Source organism: Gavialis gangeticus, unplaced genomic scaffold (genome assembly GCF_001723915.1).
Source record: "Gavialis gangeticus isolate Ggan-Ray unplaced genomic scaffold, GavGan_comp1, whole genome shotgun sequence".
Lineage (NCBI taxonomy): Eukaryota > Metazoa > Chordata > Crocodylia > Gavialidae > Gavialis > Gavialis gangeticus.
The window spans coordinates 133,953,885-133,961,831 of record NW_017729032.1 but is presented as its reverse complement, the minus strand read 5'-3'; positions in this window follow the sequence as shown (position 1 = coordinate 133,961,831).

Genomic DNA, 7,947 nt, shown 5'->3' with positions numbered 1-7,947 from the left:
AAAATGTACCTAACTGCATGGTGAAGGAAAAACTCTGAATTAAGAAAGAACATGAGAGAGGAAATAGCTGATGCTAAAAGTTTAAGAACCACAACTTGACATCCTGTGATCGGGAAGCATTAGGGAAACACTGGTCAAGCATATTGAAACTAAAGTTATATCTCTTCAAGACAGGAAAATGTTAAAATGAGTGCTCTGGAGGTAAAAAGAAATTTGATGATTGTTGCCAGAAGAAAGAAAAAGAACCTGTATGAATGCTAGGTAGATTCTACAAAAGCATATTAAAGCATGTCTTTTAAATGGATAGAGACGTTTTTGAACTAATGAAAATGCCCTCATTATTAGCTGGATTTATATAAGGAAGCATAGAAATATATATACTGTATTTGACATACACTGATAAAATACTAGGCAAGGTAAGACCACAGCATGGGATTTTTCAAGGTGACTTCTTGCCACCTTTTCACTTTATTATATCCTTATTTCCATTACCTGCAATCTTAAGATATACCATTTAATGTCTTGGGCTATTTTGCAACTGAAGAGGGGAGGTCTCTTTCATAGCTGTTCTATATGGATGAAAGTAAATGGCCAGTTAAGATTAATTCACAGTTTACATTTATGGAATTTTTTGAACATAGGAATAGCATTTGAGTTCTACAAGTATGTATATCTCTGGATACTAAAAAAAAGATATGCAATGCTACAGAAAATAGAAATGGAAAATGGAATGAGAGAAAATGCCAGTAGCATTAGGTGTTAAGTATTAAGCATTTTTAATTAGGAAAAGAACTGATAAAGAAGTGAAAGAACATTAAAGAAAGAATATTTTGGGAAATTAGTAAAATTCTTGAAAACAAAGCTCCATGCTCAAAATACAGTATTCCACTGAATTACTAAAATGGACAAAGATTGATCTAAGGAACAGGTGTCAAAGATATGGCCAAGGGGCAGGAACCCTATCATCTGGCCTGTGGTGCTGCCCACGGGTCTCAAACTGGCCCTCCAAGCAGCAACCCTGGGTCCCAGCTCCACACGCTGCATGCAGTGTCAGTCCAGAGCACCTGCTGTACACAGCAGCCAGTGGAGGGGCAATTGCACACATGCAGGAAAACTTCTGGACTGCGCTGGATCTTTTCAAGAAAACGGAATGCTCCATCAGCCTGCCCCAGGCCATGAATGTGACCCCCTTCCCAAATTACTATCAAGGGAAAGACCCTGGAGGTAATAAAGCACTTCCCCTACCTCAGTAGCCATCTCTCCCAGAAAGTGAATATTGATGAGAAGATTGAGCACAAGGTCCATTGCTCAAGTGCCTTCTTTGGAAAACTGCTTCAGTGTGTCTTTATTCAACACAAACTCTGGTAAGACACCTAGATCCAGGTCTACAATCTAGTCATTATCCCCATTCTTCTCTACAGATGTGAAATGTGGGTGACCTACTATTGTCATCTCAAGACCCTGGAGAGGTATCACCAACAACGCCTCCAGGAAATCCTCCACATCAAATGGGAAGATCACTGCACAAATGCCAGAATCCTTACTGAAGCCAATGTTACCAGCATTGAGTTGGTGCTTGTCAAGCACCAACTTTGTTGGACTGAACGTTGTGTGAAGATGCCTGACTTCTGACTCCCAAAACAAGTGCTGTACTCCCAGCTTAGTAATGGCCTAAGATCTCACAATGGCCAGAGGAAACACTACAAGAACAGATTGAAGGCACACCTCAAGAAAAGAGACGCTGACATCAAGAGCTGGAAGGAGCTGGCTGCCAAACGGTTTCAGTAGTGCCGCAACCTCAACCAAGAAGCTTCCCATTTTGAGGTAAAGTGTCTTACCCTCAAAGCAGGGAAGAGAGAATGGAGGAAGGAAGAGGAGAGAAATCCTAGCCTACTGTCCCCTGCCAAAAGACCTGCAACTTAGATGGACACATATGTGGCTCAAGGATTGAACTCTTAAGACCCATCAATGAGCCATGGTCGAGATCATCCTCAAATAAAGGGATTGCTGATGATGATTGATGACACTGGCCTGGGCCCTGGGCCCACATGCTGCATATGGTGTTAGTCCAGGGCACTTGCTGTATGCACTGCTCACTGAAGCATCTCCTTACACTGGATTCAGCATGTGGGGCCAATCTGGCCCATGGACTGGCTCCACGCCCCTCATCTAGCCCATGGGGCCTGATGAGTTTGATACCCCTGATCTCAGGAAAATGGACAGGACTAGGAGTTAGCAGTAAATAAGGTAACAAATATGAAATAAGATGGACAAGCTTTATGTCAACATGAAGGACAAAAAAGGGGCCAAGAGCAGTCAAGGATGTTGTGAAACAGTACCAGGTATAATGACAGCAAAATGTCTGAGCAATAAGTCCAAAACAAATAGACTTGAATCAAGTTCCAAAACTGAATTAAAAACATGGTCTTACTAACACAAACATTTAGATAGACAACAAGAGATATGTAGTCTGAAATGGATGTAAAAAGAACTACCATGTTTACCCAAGTCCAAGAAAACTTTGAATATAAGACAACCCCCCACAATAAATTAGACTGAAATTAAAATTTGTTAGTTAATTCTATATATAGAAAATTATATTAGAGTGTCATCCTAAATTCATTCCTAGCCCGCTTCTACAGTGGAGAAAGCAGCAGCAGGTATGAGGGGGGAAGCACCTCCAACACCTGCCTCTTGAGGGCCCTCCAGCACTTCACTCCCCCTAACACCTGCACCCACCCGGACAACTGTGCATCCTACTGCCTATCCCGCGATGGTACTTGTACCCCCTGCCACCAGCACTCCCCTGACCTGGCCTCCTGCCCTCCTGTGCCTGTGTCCCCAGTGTCTACTTTTCTACATGGTGCCTACCCCCATGCTCCCTGCATTCTCTGCCCTCCTCTGAAACCTCTGCCTCTTGCAGTCTCTGCTCTCTCCCCATTCCCCCCACCACTGCTACTTACCATTGCTGCCACCACTGCAACTGTTATTGCATGGCCAGGCTGAGGCTTGGGCTGGAGCTAGAGCTACTCTGTGCTCTTTGCGTCAGGCTGGAATGGGGCTGGAGCTATGATGAACAATAAGCAGTGGGGAAGGGAAGAGGCCAGCTTCTGTGGCTCCAGCTCTGGGTCAAAGCTGCAGTTGCCCTGAACTCAAATCCAAAACAAGAAGATTTTCCCCCCACCTGCTGAATAGGGGGGAGGAGGGGTCTCATCTTGGATTTGAATAAATACAGTATGTAGAGTTTTTTAAAGGGGAGAGTCAGTAATAAATTATAAGTGGCTTGTCTGAAGAGAACTGAAATTAGGAACTGAAAGTAAGTATTGCTGAATGGAACAAGCTGTTAGCATGAGATATGTTAAAGCAAAATAAATTGTAGAAAAGATAAGTCCAGAATGTAGGATCTATGGTTATACTCCAGAGACTGTCAGTTGTACAGTTGTATCAAATAGACCAGAGGTGAGAATACAGAATTGAACATAGAGGGTGCCTATATACAAGCAGGGAGGCTTTTCCAACATGCTGTAATTCCAGTGCATGGAGCATGTCAATTACCATGCTTCAGCAGCCTCCCATGTTTCATGTATCAGTGTCCCCACTATTGGCAACACGTAGGGGGTACACGTGGGTGCACACGCATCCCCTGAGTATGACAGTGCACCCCCTGTGAAAAGGCACCACCAACACTGCTGGCGGCACCTACGAACAGTCGCCGCTCTCCCTCCGCCCCCGACACCACCAGCAGCATCTGCAAGTGGTCCACAATCGCCACGGGCTGCTCCCGCTGCTGCTAGCAGCATCTGCAGGTGGTCACGGACCACCAGTTGGTACTTGCCACCCCCCCTCACTGCTGACAGCGCTGCGGCCACCTGCAGGAGCTTCCTGCTTGCCACTGCCAGCAGCGCTGCCGCCGCCTGCGGGAAATCACCATGCCCCCTCAGCTTCTGGGGGCATGTGGCATTCATAGTCCCTGCACTTCAAAATGGCAGCAGGGGTGCTTTCTTTAAAGCTTGTTCAACAAGCTTGTCAAACAAGCTTTAGATAACGCACCCCACTACCATTTTGAAGCACGGGGACACTGATACACAAGATGCTCTGGGCGCTTCAACTAGAAAGGCTCTTGGAGCCACTCTAATTAAAGTCTTCCTCACCCCCACGCAAGGAACGTGTGTGTATAAACACCCAGAGAGCTCTGATAGAATTAAGAAAAAAATATTACTGCTGTAGGCTAGATAAAGTTGTGGAGAATAAGGGTTCTCTACTGTTTCATTTTACATGCCTAAATGGCATGTACTTTGCTGACTAACTGGAATTTTTGGTCCCTACACATAGTTGAGCATCCAGCCAAGCAGTTTTCCAGGAAAAGAGAATCACCCAAACTTGAACGTAAGGCCATGGGAGTTCCAAAATTCTGATCAGAAGAAAACCTCAATTAGCAATGGTTAGGTGGCAGAAGAGGAAGAGTGCTCCTACTTTTCATCCAGTAGCCTACAGGGCAGGAAACCTGAGTTCTAGGCCCTTCATTGAGAGAGTTTGAATCTGTGCCTCCTGATTGCTGATGAAGTGCCCTGACTGCTAGGCTGCAGGCCAGGCATTACAAAAAACTCTCCACAGATGTCCTTTTGAAGCTGATCTGAAGGGCAGCCAGAAAGGGAGTTATGTAGGACCAGGAGGAAAGCTACAAAATAGACAGCATACAGCTCAGTAAGATGTCTGCTGCCCAACAAGAGAGGGGACCCTTGACTCTCACCTGTGCCCTGTTCCCAATGGGGCAGGTGTGTGCCAGGTGCTCTTTACCCACTTCACCCAAAGCATATTAAAGAGACCACCTTCAAGAGGACTGGAGAGGAATCTAACCTAATGGAGCTTGGTGGTTAGAGCACTTTGCTAGGAAGCCAGGATGTTGGGTCAAGCCTCTTTTAAGTAAGGTAGGGTTAAAAGCTGGGTCCTCTGCTTACTAAGCAAGTGCTCTAACCACTAAACTACTGATGTAAAAAGTGGAAGGGCTGCTCTCTTCTTCCATCTTACTGTTGGTAGATAACTCATGGACAATTCTATTTTACTACAGGGGAAAACAGAATCCCAAACAGGGGAGGGGGGAGAAATGCCAAAAATGGAAGCTATGCAACTATATATGTGCCCCACAAAAATGTGAAGTAAAACAATATTTAGTCCTAAGAGGGTTTGTGTCCAAAGAGGTCAAATGGGCTGAATTCTTCTTGGGAATATTTTGATGGGCTCATGCTCTGCTCTGCTGTAAATAGTTTTATAAGTAGAGTATCTAGATGCCTACTTTTCACCCCAGGGAAAGGTGGCAGACTGAGCCTAGGAGCAGAAAGTGTTCTGATTGATTGCCTATAACATTTTATTTCATTTGATTGGGCAAGTGCTAGTCCCCAGGTTAATACTGTAGCTTTGTAACACTACAATTACAAGGTTGACTGACAGTGCCTGCAGGAAGGTGGAATGAGGCTCTGAGAGCTAAGGAGAGGAAGGGGTAGTCCCAGGGAGGAGAGAGGGAAGTGAAATAGCACAATGAAGACTGTTTGGAATAGAACTGTCCGCTGTTTGGGACATTGGTGCTCTGACCCCCTGCCTCTGAAGAGGAAAAAATAAGGACCCTCTACCTTCCTAAGAGCTGAGTAAAGAAGGAGCTATCTAAGATGAGGGTGCTATGGACTGCCCGGGAAGCCAGGGACAAAGAAGGGCAACAGTCTCCGGTCAGAGGATTGCCCCCTGTGAATCCATGTCAGTGCTGGGTTCAGGGGGTTCTTCAAGAAAGGATCAAATAAGGCTGCTTCTTGGGGAGTCCTGAAGAAGTACCCTTGAAAGTGGTGTGATCCACGACAGGTGGCATTACAATACCAGAGTGACAGTAGGATACCAAAGTGCCTACCCAAAGCTATAGTGGAGGATTCGACATACAAGGAACTCTTTAAGAGGACGGGTGCAGAATTGTGCCACAAGGGAGTTGTAAGCACTAAATCTTATTATAGGGCTTTTCAGTCATTACTGTTCATGAAATACATACTAGAAGATCAGATATGGTAGTTATAAGAAAGGAGAGAAAATGCTATGGACTTTTCTTTATCATTTGATGAGAACATTCATTTGTTTTAAAAAATGAAAAGAATGAAAAATATGATCAGCTAAGACAAGAGGCAAATCTGGCATGTTGGGATCTCTGGACTGGATATCACAATAGCGCTGAATAAATGGAAAACTGATCCTATGTATAACAGTACATATCTCTAAAATAAAGCACACCACACTGCCTTTATTGAGATAATTGTCAGGTATTAAGTTCTCTTAATTATTTTCAGTAATTCTAAATAATGCACAAGACATGAATTTATGTTTAATGGCATAAATGCCCTTGTTTGTGATCCTTCGTACATCTGTTCTCCAATGCATGCTTTCAGCAAAAATAGGACCTTTAGGTTTTTAATAGTTCAATGTTTTATATTATGATTGGTATTAAAGCAATTAATGAAATAAAAGTACTGAACCTCTCTCCAATCACAATGTACTCTGATGAGAATCTCACAATTTGGACAATTACTTAATTAGCATGATTCTGTTTCCACTGGGGTTTGTCAGTTCAGAGGATTCTATTATGTTATATAAATGACTGTGAATATGAACTTCCTGTTGTTTGACTCCAGTGACTTAACAGAAGCATACACATTGCCAGAAGTCCCATTCGTCATGGAACTCCATTATTTTGCCTATTTGTATTACCCTTCACATGAGCAATCATTTCCCACACGATTCCTCTGGAAAATGGTCTTTGTTGCTGTCTGTCTCAGCAATGACTCTCATTCATTCATTTGGAGAATGACTGCCTTCTAATCAGCAGATTCAGAAAGTCAAAACACCTGAGGGCATCCTGCCTGCACTGACCTTCATTTAGGGCCCAACATGGTGAGGGCACATCCTTTGAGAGGCTCCTTGTAGCACTATTTGTCAGTCTCTCAAAGGATGTGCCACAAATGACAACAAGAAAAATTTCACTTTCTGGGAGTGTTTACTGAAGACTATCAAAGATCAGGAGGGGATCTGCTAGTGGCATATCCATCTGCTATTCCACCCAATAAATTCTAAGGCTGTAATCCATCTGAAAACAGCCTCCACATTTCTTGTCCCCAAAATGTCCAGGCCTCTTTTTCACTGTATTCATCTTAACTGCTACTCTCTAAGGGAAAAAAAAATATCTGTCTTCCACAGCTACATAATGATAAAGTAAGCATTCTTGGCCAATCCCTTCTCCAGAGTACAATTCAATTCAATTGTAGGATACTCTTGGTCTCTTTGATGACTGGAGTTCTTGATGGTAGTAATACTAATAACAGAGTGCCCCATTCAGGACCATACTGCTGTCACATACTATCATAAGAGATTTATCCTGAAAAAGACATTCTCAGCATGTACAAGCTACATAGTCTTACCAGCTGATCATGGGCAAGTTCCAGATAACCAGCTAGCCAATGAATGGCACTAAATGGCATAATCTGTGGCCAATATGGTCGGTCAATGATTGTTTCATAATAAAGAACTGATTGCTGCTATAATCCAGGGATACAATATGCTGGTTACTAACAATGTTGGCGGACAAAAAAACCAAAACCAAAATGTATTAAGATATAACAACTATGACAGACTACACTGGCACACAACTTAGCTGATATCATGATTGTTGATAAGAGGGCCAGGAGGATACTGCTCATTAATATTGCTGTCCCATGGCTTACCAGAGAGAAGGCGTAACAACCTGGTCCCAAAAGTGAAAACAATTTGATACCTCAAGAAATTTAAAGTTAATGGAATTAGAATCACAGTCAACTATGAAGGGCTTACAAATGCCAAAAATAGAACAAAGCATCTTACTCGTTCAACAAGTTGCACTCATATGGATGGCAAGGATTAACTGAAAGATTCTCTGAGAAA